At 39.4% G+C, this 18,622-nt stretch overlaps 1 long non-coding RNA gene across 1 annotated transcript in view; it reads left to right on the forward strand.

Annotated features, from left to right (window-relative positions):
* The first annotated feature begins 670 nt into the window (after positions 1–670).
* LOC113893340 overlaps positions 671–18,622 on the forward strand; it is a 79,053-nt gene continuing 61,101 nt past the window's right edge. Inside the window, exon 1 of the long non-coding RNA XR_003511293.1 lies at positions 671–1,116. This is a non-coding gene — a long non-coding RNA (uncharacterized LOC113893340). The remainder of the gene's footprint in view (positions 1,117–18,622) is intronic.

Raw genomic sequence — 18,622 nt, forward strand, 5'->3', positions numbered from 1 at the left:
ATCATATTATTTAAAAAACTGAAATCAGAGTGCTAATACCTTATAAGGCACAGTCCTGGTGGCTCAGTTGGTAAAGAGACTGCCTGCAATGCGGGAGACCTGGGTTTGGTCCCTGGGTTGGGAAGATCCCCTGGAGGAGGGCATGGCAACCCGCTCCAGTATTCTGGCCTGGGGAATCCCCATGGACAGAGGCGCCTGGTGGGCTGTAGTCCATGGGGTTGCAAAGAGTTGGACACAACTGAACGACTAAGTACACACAAGATTTTATTTCACTTCATTTCTTACTGGGGTCAGGGGTCTGTAAAGAATCAGGTGTATTTGCGATAACTCTTATAGAATTGCTAAGAACTTGAATGTGATGCACACGTATTTTATATAACTAAATGTCTGTTATCACCGATGTGAATTCGCCAGTCATAAAATTGTTCTTATGGGAAATATGACACATTTCAAGGAGCCCTGATTTATTCTTTGAGTTTCAAGAGATAATTTTGTGAGAAAACGGGAACTTCCTGCTTTCAGACCTATGAAAGCAGGCCCTGTTCCCTCTTCGAATAAACACATCACAAAGATAACATTACCATATGAATGGATGTCACCAATGAGAAGTCAGCAACACTTAATAAAAAAGCTAATTGCAAAACCTTTGAGAGGAAAAGCCTGGTGAGACTTCTCAGAATGCCAAATGAAAAATAGATGTCGGTTTAAGTGTAATTAAAGAAAGAGAAACTAAGCAAGGATGGAGAATATAGGAACCTGGGGCAGTGACAAGGCAGAGCAGAGGAGACGACGGAAGACTTTTTCTAGTGGATTTGAGGGAGGAGAGGAGGCAAAGAGGAAGCAAGAGCAGTGACACTGACATTGGTATTTACTAAAGGCAGTTTGGTTTCCCCATCAAAAACAGAAAGCAGTTCTCAAGGCCACTGTCCGGCCCAGGAAAAAAGGGCCAGAGAAAACAGCGTGGCCCAAGGCCAGCCTGTTTCACCCAGCAAGGACTGACCTCGTTCTGCAAACTGTTGGAAAGGATTGCATGGACAAAGCTGTGGGAGAAATTCAGCACTTTTCATTTTTCATCCAGTTCAAATCAAAACCAGGACACAATCAACATAACAAAAGGTATGCCGATACCTTAATATAATTCTATTGCATTCATCAAAAGCCTTTCTCTCTTTAGAAGCCTATTCTCTGCAAGCAGTTAGATGTCTCAGAGCTAATGAAATGCATTATCAAAGAAGCACTAGTATTCATGGGCATTTGCAAAAGTATAGGCGTGGCCACCTACTGGATATGCTGTGAAGTGCAAGGAGAGTTTCCCTATTGAAAAATACCTCCCTCCTGGGCTCGGTACGGTGCACAAAAAGGTACCCCCAGCTGGGTCATTCAGACTAAGGAATTGTTTTCTGTGAAGTCAGGTGAAAAGGTAAGGTTAACTGAAAGGAAAATTAGACTTCTTTTACAGGCATGATTCTCATCTCTAATAGCATTGTAGATGGTAACTTGGGGGTATCTCCCCAGCTTTTCTTCTTTGTAAAGTACTCCAATTAAAATGAGTTGGCCTGAGAGAAATATTTATCTGGGGAGATCCTGTCATTCTAATCATAGCTTGCTGGGCAACCAAGGATACATGATTCAAGCTGGGCCAGTCAGGATCTTTTGCTCAAAAATTTAAACTTGGATACACAGAAATTAGGAATTGCAAATTTAGATGAATGAACTCTCTCTTAGGATTTTTGCTTCTCAAATCTCAGTCATGCAGGTAGACTTTTAAAGGAGGAAAATATTTTGAAATCTTGGTAATATCATCATAATTTTTATATGACAATATTGGATAAGCATAAATGTATTTGCATGTATAGCCACTATCTCTTTACAAGGTCAAAGGTAATTATAAATACAAACAAAATTATAATAATCAATAACAGTTAAATGAAGAAGATAAATTTCATATGTAGAGAATGATGTTTTGTTTAAAGTATATCACTGACTACTCAGCGTGTTATGTTGAAAAACTGATTTTCCCATGACTAGACTTTCAGTCAGTATGTTTGACACTATGAGCTGTTACAACATTCATCTCAAGTGCCCACTGCTTACGCAGAGACTTTGTTCTTAAATCAACAGCCTTCAGTCTTTAAAGTAGCACTGCTTGGTTGGAACTCCACTATAAATATCCAAATTCAAGGTCTTAAATCATGAACAGAAATCAGTCAGTTAGCAATATTTGGTTTTAAGATAGTTTTCCAAATGATCCAGAATGTGGGTGTGTTTTTTTTTTTTTTAATAATCATCATGCCAAATATATCAAATATTTAAATCCAAATAAATATCATAAAATGTATCCCTATTTTCCTAAGTCTTTGCAGGTTCCAATTTGAGCCTCATTGCTCTAGAGAACAGAGAAGGCAACGGCACCCCACTCCAGTACTCTTGCCTGGAAAATCCCATGGACGGAGGAGCCTGGTATGCTCCAGTCCATGGGGTCGCCAAGAGTCAGGCACGGCTGAGCGACTTCACTTTCACTTTTCACTTTCGTGCATTGGAGAAGGAAATGGCAACCCACTCCAGTGTTCTTGCCTGGAGAATCCCAGGGACGGGGGAGCCTGGTGGGTTGCCATCTCTGGGGTCGCACAGAGTCGGACACGACTGAAGTGACTTAGCAGCAGTAGCAGCTAACAGCAGCAGCAGCAGCTAACAGCAGCAGCTCTAGAGAAATAGCTCTAGAGAAACCTTCTCTGAGCAGCAGCTCTAGAGAAACACTAATTGAACTTTCTGCAATAATGAAAATGTTCTATATCTGTTCTATCCAATACAATAGTCCCATGTGCTATAGGGTTACTTGAAATGTAGCTAATGTGATTGGTCAATTGAATATTAAATTTTATTTAATTTTAACTAATTCAAATTTAAGTAGTCACATCTAGCTAGCAGCTACTGTAATGGCCAGGAGAACAGTACTTTTTTTGAACCTCTGTCAAATGCTGGCTTTCCAAATATTACCAAAACAACTTCTTATATAACAAAAATTACCCACAGAATTTGGGGTCTTCCCAGGTGGCACTGGGAGAAGGCAATGGCAACCCACTCCAGTACTCTTGCCTGGAAAATCCCGTGGGAGGAGCTTCTTAGGCTGCAGTCCATGGGGTCGCTAAGAGTCGGACATGACTGAGCGGCTTCACTTTCACTTTTCACTTTCATGCATTGGAGAAGGAAATGGCAACCCACCCCAGTGTTCCTGCCTGGAGAATCCCAGAGATGGGGGAGCCTGGTGGGCTGCCGTCTGTGGGGTTGCACAGAGTTGGACACGACTGAAGCGACTTAGCAGCAGGTGGCACTAATGGTAGAGAACTCACTTGCCAATGCAGGGCACTTAAGAGACGAAGGTTTGATCCCTGGGTCAGGAAGATCCCCTGGAGGAGAGCACGGCAACCCACTCCAGTATTCTTGCCTGGAGAATCCCATGGACAGAGGAGCCTGGAGGGCTACAGTCCATAGGGTCGCATGGAGTCAGACATGACTGAAGTGACTTGGCACGTACCCACAGAATTTAGTAATTTAAAACAACACTCTTTCGATTCACAGTTTCCATGGACCAGGAACTGGGGGGCAGCTTAGCTGGGTGGTTCTGGTTCAAGGCCTCGTGGAGCTGTAGTTATGTTTGTGGGGACTGCAGGCATCTGGAAGCTCAGCTGGGCTGAAGATTAACTCTAAAATGGTTCACTCACAGCTTGTTGGCAGAAAGCTTTGTTTCACAGCCAATGGGCTCTTCCTAGGGCTGCTTGCTGTATTCTCACTCATGACAGCTGGGTTTCTCTGGACTATGCAGTCCAGGAGAGCAGGCTGAAGTGCTTTCTGAGACCTACTCTCTAAATCCAAATTCCTCACTTTCTCTTCAATCTATTCGTTAGAAGCAAACCACCACATTCAGTAGAAGCTCAACTGAAAGGGAAGTGGGCTCCAACTCTTGAAGGAAAAAGTGTCAAAGAATCTGTATGCATAATTTAAATCCACTATAGACAACTTATTTAAAGCAATGGCACTAATAAGTGGAAAAGCCTGCATTTGAATTTGTTTGGAGAAATGGAAATATTTCCTGCAATATCCGTAAACAAGGATGTCACATGATCAGCAACTGCAGCCTTGCAATGTGAGCCTGTAGCCTGAGGAAACTGAGGGAAGAAAAGAATAACTGCCCTAGCAGCCCTCAGACTGCAGCCCCTCCCTACTCTGATTCCTGAGGAAACTAGAGAGCTGAGGTGCACATCAAAGGATGATTTCAGGGAGTCCAGACTCTGGGAGCTTCCCATATGTAAAAAAGTACCAAATTTCTTAAATGGAGTATCTGGTTTTCTTTAATTAACAGTAATCTTTTGATGTGCTGGACTATTCCCTCTGTTGCAAAACCCCTATATACCCTAGCTCCCCTCTTGCCTCCTCTGAGCACTCTTTCAGACCTGAGATGGTGTCTCACAGGCTGCAGTCCTCATCTTGCCTCACATAAAGCACTCACGTTGTGCGTTTCTTCCCGACAGTTTCAATCTTTGCCTGGACCAGATGTTTTAATCACAGCTCCCTACTGTCTAGAGCAACCATACATTTGAACACATGATCTCTTGGGAGTACATTTAGAAACCAAACGCAAGTATCTAGCTCAATTTTTGTTGATTTCAAAGGTATTTGAAAAACTTGTTAGTTCCTGAATGCTATATTATAATTTGGTATTTTTTTTAAAGTCCTATATATAAGTCAAGTATATAGACTTATGTCTATAACTTTATGTCTATAAGTCAAATAATTAGACTTATGTTTACAAAAAAGGTACTAGAATCAATGTGGCGTTTGGAATCCCAGAATCCACTGTTGTATTGAATAACCAATTAAACTGCCCTTCCAGGGGTCTCAGAGCGATTCCAACCTCCTCTGCTGGTCCTGTGTATAGTCTTATTTCAACTGTGTCCCACATGGTTAGGCTAGGGAATTTCAGCATCAAAGAAGCACAGTACAAGTCATGTTTCCAACTTATGCCTAATCTCTCAAAGAACAAAAAAGAGGATCCGTGTACATAGTCAATAAGAATTCTTACTAAAATCCTCACTTTTTTTCTATTCTCTAACATCACAGAATACTCCCAAGTCTCGCATTCTGACAGAACTCTTTGCATCCTCTATGCCCTTCTATGCCTTGCTTTCTCCCCTTCTCCCACTCCACCTACAATATGTTGCTTTCACAAGAGCCTTTCTTTGAGTCAGTATCCCCGAAATATATTAGCTATTCTTTCCTCATTATTGTTGAAAAGTTTGGCAGTAAAGCGGCCAAGTTTGCTCCTGTCTTTTCTCTCACAGACTCAATACCACAACCCAAAGCACTAAAGATCTTAAAAGCAGAAGAGACAGCAAAACAATATAGTTATCTGCAACCTACCTTGGAGTAGGCGTAGTAACCTACCATCATGCAGTAGGCGAGACACAAGTTTATAAACGTTTTCTCTGCCAGGCTAGGCACAGCTGAGACAGCCACACTTAATGGTGATTGGAAAAACCACGCACACCCTTTCTTTTCCATTTAAATATGAAACCCTTAGCAGGAAAATAAGTTAGTAGAGAGAACAGAAGCAAAGAGACGAAGAGCTATATGGCAGTAAGCCTTGCATAAACATTAGACCTGAGGCAGAAAGAAGCAAAATAGTTTTAAAATAAAGTCTAATTAACTGAGGCAACTCAAGTGTGCCTCTCCCTGGCAACCCAGAGGAATCTAATATACATATTTAAAGGGATAAAAATTGTGTTCGTTATCTTCCCACAAGTTTTACTTGGGGTTTCTTATTTCTTTTTTTAACTTCAATGTTAGTCTCAACACGGATTGTTAGAGCAATAGTGATGGCTAATATATCCTGCACTGTTAGTATGTATCAGGAACGGTGCTAAATATCCTAATACATCACCGTTATTCTCTCCATTTCTACATCAAGATTTTAAGACAGAGTACCTCCCGGGTGGCTCAGTCATAAAGAATCCACCTGTCAGTGCAGGAGACACAAGAGAGATGGGCTTATCCCTGGGTTGGGAATATCCCCTTGAGGAGAAAATGGCAACCGACTCCAGTATTCTTGCTGGAAAATTCCCTGGACAGAAAAGCCTGGCAGGGAACAGTCCATGGGGGTTACAAAGAGTTGGACATGACTGAGTGACTGAGGATGCACATACCTAAAAATAATTAACCCCCCAAGTCATACAGGTGGGAAGTGGCAGAAGTGGGATTTGAGTCTAGATACTCTGGCTCCAAAGGCTGACTTCTAGCCATGGTAGTCTTTTGTTATCCTACATGAGATTCCCTGGATGCCAAAGGATAATTTCTAAATGTCTTATCCTGACAACAAGTAGCACCTTCACTATTTAGCCAACAACCTTTAACTTCAACTCCATCACTTCAACCCTTATCACCTCCAGACTCTCCTCTCACAGTCAACCAAAGCATGCGCCAGCAGGCTCTGCACCACCTTCCTGCACTGCTGTGCTTCCTGAAACCAGAAAGTCTAACTGAGAGAGGGTAAGATCACAGAGAAACCCGCGCAGGAGAAGCATCGGGTCTCCCAACTGCCACGGTTTCAGACATCTGAATTCTGAGGCTGTAGAATCCAACTTTGATGAACAATGCGATCTTTCAGACTATATTATAAGTGTTTATTTAGACTCTCAGCTGAAGAACAAGGAAAATGAAATTTAGTCCCGAGCTGTGTGAACATGGTCTGACTCTTGGATGATTTATTTTTTATGACAGATTCCATTTTCTGCTGCTGGCATGATTACACAGGAATACATTTGTCCACTGAGAGTACATTTGTGTCTTTTGCATGGGTTAACTCAGTGGTAGCATTTAATTTGTGCACTATTATTCACTTACCAGACCAAAAGACGGTGCATGCTCAGAATTACTAAGTTTATTCAAATGTTATTACAGGAATCAGTCTTGAGAGGCAAAGGGACATCAGTGCCAGCTTGAGATTCTCTCGTTATCTTCAAAGTGCAGACATCATCGAGATGAGTTTCCTGGATAAATCTAAGTTTGAAGACGTATCAGTATATACTCTGTTAGGAAGCCTGTATTGCAGTATTGTTTGCTCTGTAATGCAGTTGTTGAAAACAGATATGTAGAGTGAAAGTGGGTGGATGTACGTGAATGGGGACTGGGGAATGCTCTTCCGAAAGAGGCTGTCCTTTGTCAAGTCTAGCCAATTATAATGATGGAATGAGGTCCAAGTTGCTGGACATTCTCATTTTGAGAGAAACCATATTTCTGGATGTCTATATGAATACCCTGATGTTTAAATGTTGGCAAGTATGTAGTAGTAATAGTTGTAATTAGTAGCAGGTAAGTAGGTAAGTAGTAAGTGGTAGGCGTAATTCTAAGTATGACCTTCCACGTCTCATCCTATCCCTTTTGAATGTAAATGGGATCTGTTAATATGACGAGGTATTTGTTCATGACTTTCATGTTATGGGGCAAAATGTTGATTCTCTAAATTGATCTAATCAATGACATAGCATCAGAGGGGGAAAGCAGGAGAAATTGTAGATATGATAGGCATTTGCTGGCTTTGGTGCTATAATATAGAAGGCCATGACCAAGATCCAGTAAGCCTGCAGAAGCTGAGAGTGGTCCCAGCAGAGATAAGGAACTTTAGTCCCACAACCACGAGGAACTGAATTTAGCCAATAACCTGAATGGGCTTAGATGCAAATTCTTCCTCAGATCTTTCCAGGAAGAGCTCATCTTAGTCAACACTTTCATCTTGGTCTTGTGAGACCCTGAGCAGAGAGTGCAACTGAGCCCAGTCTGACTTATGACTCACAGACTCTGAGATAATAAACAGATGTTGAAGGAGGAAACAGACAGAGCTGGACTCCATCTGAGGCCAGGCTGAGAACATTAGGCTACACGTATCGTCACCCTCCCAATGGACTCTGAACTTTGTGCCTGGTGTCTATAGAAATGGCATACCAATGGAAAACCAGACCCCTGGATAAGGGAGCCTCAAGACTTGTACTTGGACTCTCCGTTGCCTAAAAGAATATGCTAATTATCTCTGTAACAGAACAAAGTGGTAAATTCCATTATGTTTATCAGGATATGACCACAGGCCTATTGATAAATATCCACTGTTTATCAAGTCTTGTGACACATGAATCATGGATTAACTTTGATCACATCTCTCTTTCACCTTGTCTAGACTAGTTTCAAGGAATTTGGGGAGATGGGTTTGAGGTTTGCAAGTACACTTATATAAGGTTTGAGCAAGTACACTTACTTATGTAAGGTTTTCACAAAAACTGGTCAGGGTCCTTGGCTAAGAGGAGACTCTGCTTTGGGGCCACCAGTGTAATAAACTGCATCTGAGTGAGTTTGTTGCCGGGAACGCGTGGCTACAACAATGTGACTTTAGGTCACTAACTATGTGGATATTTGTTACCCAGCAACAGAAAGCTTAATACCGTAAGCAATTAAAATTTTTAAAAGTTGTTGGTAGGTCACTTAGTACAAATCAGTCAAGGAAGTATTAGTTTGCAGCTTGGTTTTAACTAGGGCTTCCCAGGTGGCACTGGTAGATAAGAGCCTGCCTGCCAATGCAGGAGACATAAGAGACACAGTTTTGATCCCTGGGTCCGGAAGATCCCCTTGAGGAGGGCATGGCAACCTACTTCAGCATTCTTGCCTGGAGAATTCCATGAACAGAGGAGCCTGGCGGGCTACACTCCATAGGGTCACGAAGAGCTGGACACGACTAAAGCAACTTGGCACGCATGCATGTTATAAATGAGGTGAATGAATTCAGATGGAAGCATTTTTCCATCTTCCAAGGTAACAGACTATTCAATGTACTTCTTATGGTCGTAACTTAAAAGCATCCTTAAAAAAATGTTTTGATTTGAAATGCAAATAAAAATTATCCACATTTTGGATAATGGATGAAAGCATAAGGTGATGAAGTACATAAGTGCATTGATTTATCAGCTTTGTGGATGTTTTCTGCATTTGTTACTTTGAGATCATTGAGGTAAATCAAGAAGAAGGAAAATTTCTGTTACTTTTTTCCTAAAAACAAACTGGGAATGATTATTTTCTTAAAACACTTACTGAATGCACCACAGATGTGCTTCATTTATCCTTGATTTTGGGCATATCTTTAAGACAAGTGGCAACAAAATTTGCATTCCCAAATGGTCTCTAGCTTGAATAGCAAACAGTACATACAGGTAAGTTCAGAAATTCCATATGAGGTAGTTTCTTTTGTGTAAACAAATTTTGGAAGATTATTCCAAGTGGGCCTGGAAATATATTTATGCTCATTTCATGTTCCCAACAATAGCATTCTTTGGCTAAAGTACTTTTTCAATATACAAATGATTAATTAGCAAATATCTTTCCTTGCAGGCCTTACAAGACACTACTTATCTATTCAGCATCTTTAACTGAACATCTATTATGTTTAAGGCACTATATCATTAACAGAATTCTAAGAACAAAGACAACTAAAAAGACAGGATAGCTGGCTGGCTTCAAGTTCCTTACTATCTTCCTTTTCTTATTCAATCTTTCTCTTATAGTTAGAAGTGGGCACGTATGGATTCTATTAAAGATGCTATCAATATTTCCTAACTACTGCTGTTCACCATCACACAGATAAGTAACAATTTGAAGACAGTTGGACCCATTCGATTGCAAGTGGAGAAGTTAGGGAACTTCAACATCCTCCCAAAATCTCCTCCCACTGCTTACAGCGACCCTGCCCAGGGGTGCTTACATATAAATGCTGGTGAGCTGGATCTGCACACAAGCAGATCTGAGAGCCTTCTGCCCTCCTTGGCGGATAAATGTGACAGATGCGTGTATTACCATTCACACAAGCACTCCCCATTTGGGCACGTTCAAATCCGGGGTAGAGCTTTTAAGAGCAGGTTAGAGCCCTGGGGTAAACCCGAGGGAACCCTGGCTAATCATTTTTCCTCATGAATTTTACACACACCTTGTTCAGACTCTGACTCAGCCCCATCACCCTAAGCCTCCTTTCCAGAATGCCAGGCCATTGCCTTACCTTGGGGGGTGGGGCTGGAGAGAGAGTCCGTCAGCAGCTCTTTCCAGGTGAAATTTCTATTCCCTGTGGCCTAAGGCCAAAATGTGAGGAGAGGAGAAATGCGATCCTTTCATTAGCACTTATTATGTCTTTAAAATCAGCCATCTGCATACTCAATAGAGCCATCAGATAATGGATGTTCAATAGATAAAGCAAATGTCTTATCTTTAGGGGCTACAGATGACTTTTGACACCTGTTTAGAAATGCTAAGGCATATGTAAAACATAATAATCACAGTATCACTGTTGCTTCTTTTGGAATTTTCCAATTAGTGTCCCAGACATATTAAACAGGACATCCATTAAACTCTCCCCTATGAACAGTAAGTAGTGTTGATTCTGGTATTCCACTTTTTTTCAGTTCGGGTCCCTTGTTCTATATGAAGAGAAATACAAAGTTACTTAATACATATTTTTGTATACCTTCTAAAAATTGGTTACTGCTACTCCCTAGAGAGATTTCTACGATATTGTTAACATAATATGCTAGAAGTTACAATTGTTTGGCCACAAAATCTTGTTTTTTTCTCTTCAAATTAACATGATAACAATTTAAAATTATTTACAATAAATGGTAATGGTTTAAAATTGTTTTTTTCCTATGACATGTTCAAACGCCTATTCCATTTTTGCCTTAGTAATGTTGAGACTTGATTTGCAACTTGACCTTTCTTTGAAATTAATAGTCACAGAGTAACTGGCTTCCGGCGGTATCAATATTTGCCTGGCTGGTAAAATGTTTTCCTCTGTTTGCACATGATCCACTTTCTAGTTCTCTGGAGGTCCTGGATATTTTCTGCAAATCATTCTGTGAAAAGGAAATTTCCAGAGCATACTGCAAATCCATGGTGTCCCGCAAGGAGTCATGCAGGAATCGCTCTCATGTAGTTAATACGCCAGCTGGCTCACTGGAAAACTTTCCTCTACTTCTGTTTTTTTTGCTAATGGCATATAGAAATTTTGTTTCCAAGTTTGCAATTTAGATAACATTAGCATCAAGTATAATTTTATTTGATAACCCATTCATTTTACTTAAACCCTAAAGTGTGTTTGGGGTATTAATCATTTCCAGTTTCTGAGTATGCCCAATTATAAGACATCCTTTTTTCAAGCTAGCTAATAAAGCTCTTGGTTGGTACTGAAAAAGCAAACAGCTAAAGGGCATACTATTTTTAAAAAAGGCTAATTACTTACTGTGTTATATTAACAAGGGGATGTCTTACAGTGTGCTCTCTATGGTCAGCCCTGTGGCTTCTGCAGATGAACTAAATTTCTAGTACCAAATCTTTAAAAAAATGTATAGTCAAGGAAATGTGAAGTTTCAGATCTTGGAAAGAAATAGTCACTGAATTTTAATATATAAGAGAAAGAAAGAAAAAAGCATTAGAGAAATAACTTTATAGGTTTGGGGGTTTCTGGAAAGGCAGACAAACAATTGGAATGTTTGGTAAACAGTGAACACTGGCAAAACCAGTAGGTGGCCAGCCCCCAGGGATATTTTATACAGATCAGGACTTGCACGGCTGTAACCTGTTTCTTATATCTCTTGGTTAATATGTTTGTCCATTTTAGTGTGTTTGTTATTCTACTACCTCCAATCTTAAAAAATATTCTTTTTATATTTACATATGTTAATATTATTTTCAGATTTGAATGGAAGTTCTGATCTAGCTCTGGGAGTCATTTTGCTACTTAAAATGTCTTTACCTGCTCATTCTTCTTTTTAATCTAGAGAAGAGAATTTTTTCTAGGATGAGTAGACAATTTTTGTCCCGGGATTTAGAAAACATATGGAGATATGTATATGTAAAGATATAAATACATGTAAGTATACACACATAATTATTATATAATTACTCTATGTATACACACATATGCACATATTATATGAGATGAGATGTCCAAACAAGAAAGGAACACACTGCGATCTGAGAAAGCTGGTTGCTGGCTGAGGCTAAGGTTGGGCCGTCTTATTCAGGAGTGGCCACTGTCCACCTGTGTCCACTTGCAGGCTGTATAGCAATTGAGGAACTCACTTTTTAACTTTAATGTTAATTGTCTAAAATTTAACTTTAAAACTGGTACTCAGTTCATGTTAACTATGTTTGGAACAGCTTGCCTAAGTGGATCTTCTTAACTAAGTTTTTGAAATCTGAGTATAGATGAAGTTCTTCTGATGAATATTTAGACTCCAAATTGAACAACACAGGGTGGATTTCAGACAGTACAGAAAAAGAGAGAAAATGCAAACTGTTAAAGATTTTATTAAAACATATTTCAGCTTCTTTTATGTTGAAACAATATTTTGATATGTTGAGATAAGAAAGTATGTACGTTATTATAATTAATTTTACCTGTTTCTTTTTACTTTAAGTAATAATGCTACTAGACAGTTTAAAATGGTATTTGAGGCTCCTGTTACATTTCTAGTCGAAGGGCTGTAATTGTCTAAAGAGTATGAAGTCTCACGTATGAGCAGAGTCCAGGTCAATTTCCTTCCCATTGGAAACCACTGCTATTGGCAAAGAATCTGAAGTGGCCAAACTGGACGATTTCGCTCCAGCCACCATGAGCCTGACTTCAGCTGCTCGTTGTGTTCACTCTTGGCCTTAGAAGTTCAACCTGTACCAGGTTTCTGGGCAGCGCTGCCCCAACACTCTCTGAGTCTCTAGCCCCTTAACTGGCCAAAGAGCCTGCCCCGTCCCTGCACGTCCCCGTACCCTGTGTAAGGGCTGGCCTAGGGATGGCAAGCTTACCAGGAGAGCCATTTGCCTGGGACTAGACAGCAGGCCCTCAAAGAGATACTGATATTAGGCACGCCATCATTCTCCCACATTCAGAGGGTCTATAGGGAATTTGGTCCCGCTTCTTCACCTTGAATATCATCCTCTACAACCAACTTATACTCAGTTGCCTCCATTCAGAACACCAAGTCAGAACTAAACCAGACTCAGCACAATTACCAAAGATACCTACAAGTACCCAGGCATTCTTAAGCAGGCTATGACCGGACTTCTAGACTTTCTACTATGTCTTGTGAATATGGTTCTCTAGGAACTGACAGATACACATGATTTGTATCACAAATGATGTACAGAGTGACTCCATTTACTGTGGCTGTACTTCATTATCCGATGCCATCTATAGGGTATAAAAATCTAGATTAACACTGACCATGGAGTACTTAATTTATCCTAGAAAAAAAAAGTCACAAAATGAGATTAGGATATAGATTTTCTGACTTGGAATTCAATGGTTTTACATTATACTCCTCCTTTATAAGTGTCCCATTAAACAGGCTTAAATATGTTGGTTAAAAACTAAAGCCAATGAACTATAAAGATGTTCACCACAGTGCTTACTCTCTCTTCTGTTTTATCTATTTGGTCAAGATCTTTCTTGTGGGAGAACTATCCCAAGGTGAAATTCACAGCACTTATCATTTCTTTGCTCAGGATTCCCATTTTGATCTTTCCAGGCTCCACCTATCTTCTAGGCTCTAGCATTAGATTTCCAACTGCTTGGTATATTTTATCTCTTCCTCTAAAAAATCCATATATTTAAATTGCACTATATAACTAAACCATCCTCAAAGGACTTGAAAAGCAGAAAGAAAAAAGAAAATTTGGTCGAAAGTACGTAGTACATTACATCTAAAGGGGGGAAAAATTCCAAGCATGAAGCAGAACTTTGTACTGGAGGACACAAACCCTCAGGTTTCTGTCCTCCTCCTGTGACCACTAAGCAGCACGCTCATTATTCATCTGTCTTTTCGGGGAGCTCCACCTGTGAAAGTGGCTCTTCTCAAATTAAATATTTTTATTTAGCATAAGCTTACGTTCAGCTGCTGTCTCCATGTTCAGAAATATTTTTATTTAGTAAATATTTATTGAGCATGCACTATATTCTAGGCCCTAAAACTGAACATAAGTGAGATCACAGTGTATATATATATATGATATGTGTGCTCAGTCATGTCTGACTCTTTGCAAGCCCATGGACTGTAGCCTGCCAGGCTCCTCTGTCCATGGAATTTAATTTTCCAGGCAAGAATACTGGAGTGGGTTGCCATTTCCTCCTCCAGAGGTATATATATATATGTGTGTGTGTGTATGTGTACATAATTTGATTTTATATATAAAAGTAAATAATTCAGAGTCTTGTCTGACCTTGTCTGAGGGATCCAAAAGGCTTGTCTAAGGCATTTGAGAATATATAAGGCCCTTGGGGTAAGAGGACCCACTCCAGTATTCTTGCCTGTAGAATTCCATGGACAGGGGAGCCTGGTGGGCTATGGTCCGTGGGATCGCAAAGAGTCGGACACAACTGAGCACACAGCACTGGGCTAAGAGGAAGTAAATTACAGCAAAAGAAATGCTCTTCTAAACCTGGTCTCAGACAAAATATTATTGCTTGATGAACTCCGAAATCTTCTTTGAATAAATTAGAATGGTGATAAATGTTTAGTAGTGTTCAATATTTGCTTAATTAGTTATGGGATTAATATTTGATTTGGGAAACCCTCCACTTACCCATCCACCTGACAGTTAAGCTGGGAATCTTTAAGTATTTTGTAATCTAACCTACATTTTTAATAAATGTCTCTCTACTAGAAGAGCAACCTTTAAATTGGCCTACCAGAGGGTTGTTGTTGTTTTTTTTTTTTCCCCAAGATTATACTAAAGTGTTGACACATGCTCATAGCTAAATTGTCTGGAAAGTTGTTGTTAATGTTTCAACAATTACTTCTTGGTTCTAAAACTAGGGTAATGTAGAGAACAGAATCAAAATAGGGGTAGTGAACAAGGTAAAAAAGGAAATCAAAAACAAACAAACAAACAAAAAAACAAACAAACAAACAAAAAGGGAAATCAAGGGATAAGCGAAATCCAGGTTGAGCAAAGAATTGTCATTTGATATTTGAACCTTATTCCTAAAAACAAAATGCAGAAGAGATGAGGGAGGTGGGTGATCAAATTTCATACAGATCAATCTTTCTATAGTAGTGTTAGTCAATAGGAATAGAAATATCAAGTGAGTCACAAATACAAGCAGTATATTTAATTGTACAATTTGTAGTAGCCACATTAAAAAAAGAAAAATGATCAGATGAATTTTAATACTACAGTTAATATAATCCAATATACTGAAAATATTTTCATCTCAACATGTAATCACTACAAAAATTACTCAGTTGTACACCAACTTCAACTCTATCATGCTATAATAGAACACTGGCAAACTTTAAAAATTCCAGTGATAAATAAAAGGTTCATGAATGTCTTTACAATTTTATAGAAAGGAACTTGAGAACTTTTTATTTTCCTTTAATAAGATTCTACTTCAGAGTGTGCTATGTTTAAATTTATAAATATGTTTTCTAGCAGAACTCCTGGGTAACTAACAGATAATGTATACTTGATGTGCAGAAGAGAGATTACAATGATTTTGTATCCAGATCATCTCCTCTGAACTAAAAAGTAATATTAATTCAGTAATGTAATATTGAGTGGACATGAGTTTGAGCAAGGTCTGGGAGTTGGTGATGGACAGGGAAGTGCGGCGTGCTGCAGTCCATGGGGTTGTAAATAGTCGGACACGACTGAATGACTGATCTGATCTGAATGCAGTATTTTAGTTATTCGTTTGTCCTACCCCCAAAGCAAAACACAATTGAAACTTTTTAAACATCTTAACTGATCAAAGACACAGATTTGGACATAGATTTATTTCTTATAAAAGTGTTTTTTCTTTTAACATGAACGTCCAAAAGTCTGAAATAAAGGTATGTGAATTTCTCCAAACTTATAACATAACCCACTGGTACTGTTGACTCTATCAGTGTCAGAATCTCCTTTGGATACTATTAATTGGGCTTCTCATTGATCATTCTCTTAGAGAACTTAGGTACCCATGAAAATAAGAAGCAGAAACCCAACAGTTCTAACTAGTTCCTTAGGTTTGTGGCCTGAGTCTCAATGATGCCTAAGAAAGTTGCCTGGCACATATTAGGCATGTAATAAATATTTATTGAACAATATTAATAATAATAGCTAATATATAGCACTTAAGGTGTGACAAACTTTTCTAAGTTCTTCATGATTTTAAAATATTCCATCTTCCCAAAATGCACTTGAAAGCATGCACAAATTCACTAATTATCAGAGAAAAGCGTAACAAAAGTACAATGAGATATCATCTCACAGCAGTCAGAATGGCTATCATCCAAAAGTCAACACACAAGTAGAAGAGGCCCCAGAGCGTAACTAAAGATTCCATGTGCTGCAACTAAGACTTGGCACAGCCAAATAAGTAAATAAAATATTTCTAAAAGTCTACACACAACAAATGCTGGCAAAGGTGTGGAGAAACTCGCCTACACTGTTGGTGGGAACATAAATTGGTACAATCACTATGAAGAACAGTGTAAGTGTGTTAGCTGCTCAGTCGTGTCCAACTCTTGGCAACCCCACGGACTGCAGCCCACCAGGCTCCTCTGTCCATGATATTTTCCAGGCAAGGATACTGGAGTGGGTTGCCATTTCTCCAGGGGATCTTCCCAACTCAGGAATCGAACCCGGGTTTCCTGCATTGCAGGCAGATCCTTATAAGGGAAGGAGATTCCTTAAGAAACTATTAAATAAACATACTGCTATCATATGATCCAGAAATCCCATTCCTGGGCATATATCTGGATAAAATCATACACTGAAAAGACATGCACCCCAATGTTCATTGCTGCACTATTTACAGCCATCAAGACGTGGAAGGAAACTAAATATCCATTGAAAGAGGAATGGATAAAGAAGACGTGGTACATATATACAACGGAATTATTATTCAGCCATTTAAAAAGAATGAAATAATGCCATTTGCAGCAACATGAATAGACCTAAAGATTATTATACTAAGTGAAGTAGGTCAGTCAGATAAAGACAGATATCATATGACATCATTCATACGTGGAATCTAATTTTTAAAAGATATAAATGAACGTATTTATAAAACAGAAACAGACTCACAGATTTCAAAAACAAACTTATAGTTATTAAAAAGGAAATGTTGGGAGGAGGAAATTAGGTAGTTGGCCTTAGCATACATACACTACTAGGTAGCTGGGCTTAGCATGCATACATTACTATATATAAAACAGATAACCAACAAGGACCTACTTGTATTACACAGGGAGCTCTGCTCAATATTCTGTAACAATCTATATGGTAAATAATCTGAAAAAAAAGATCAATATATGTATATATATAACAGACTCACTTTGCTGTACACATGAAACTAACACAACATTGAAAATAAATTATACTTAACAAATTAAAATTAAAATTAAAAATAGGAAATAATCAGGTCAGGAAGCAACAGTTAGAACTGGACATGGAACAACAGACTGGTTCCAAATCAGAAAAGGAGTACGTCAAGGCTGCATATTGTCACCCTGCTTATTTACCCTATATGCAGAGTACATCATGAGAAATGCTGGGCTGGAGGAAGCACAAGCTGGAATCAAGACTGCCAGGAGAAATATCAATAACCTCAGATATGCAGATGACACCACCCTTATGGCAGAACCAAAGAGCCTCTTGATGAAAGTGAAAGAGGAGAGTGAAAACATGGGCTTAAAGCTCAACATTAGGAAAACAAAGATCATGGCATCTGGTCCCAACACTTCATGGCAAATAGATGGAAAAACAGTGGAAACAGTGACAGACTTTTTTTGAGGGGGGCTCTAAAGTGACTGCAGATGGTGACTGCAGCCATGAAATTAAAAGATGCTTACTCCTTGGAAGGAAAGTTATGACCAACCTAGACAGCATATTAAAAAGCAGAGACATTACTTTGCCAACAAACGTCTATCTAGTCAAAGCTATGGTTTTTCCAGTGGTCATGTATGGATGTGAGAGTTAGACTATACAGAAAGCTAAGCGCAGAAGAATTGATGCTTTTGAACTGTGGTGTTGGAGAAGACTCTTGAGAGTCCCTTGGACTGCAAGGAGATCCAACCAGTCCATCCTAAAGGAGATTAGTTCTGGGTGTTCATTGGAAGGACTGATGTTGAAGCTGAAACTCCAATACTTTGGCCACCTCATGCAAAGAGCTGACTCATTTGAAAAGACCCTGATGCTGGGAAAGATTGAGGGCAGGAGGAGAAGGGGACGACAGAGGATGAGATGGTTGAATGGCATCACCAATTCAATGGACATGGGTTTGGGTGGAGTCCGGGAGTTGGTGATGGACAGGGAAGCCTGGTGTGCTGCAGTTCATGGGGTTGCAGAGAGTTGGACACGACTGAGCGCCTGAACTGAAACTGAAATAAATAAACAAAATATTCCATCTTTAAAGCAATCTTATGAGTAGGAACTAAAACTATCCCATTTTACAGATTGGCAAACTGGATAAAAGACATACTTTTCATAAGACTTTAATATTAACATGAATACATTTACAAATTCAATAATGAGAGTATTTGTTACACTACTGATGTTA

This window comes from Bos indicus x Bos taurus, chromosome 5 (assembly GCF_003369695.1).
Source record: "Bos indicus x Bos taurus breed Angus x Brahman F1 hybrid chromosome 5, Bos_hybrid_MaternalHap_v2.0, whole genome shotgun sequence".
In the NCBI taxonomy this organism is placed as follows: Eukaryota; Metazoa; Chordata; class Mammalia; order Artiodactyla; family Bovidae; genus Bos; species Bos indicus x Bos taurus.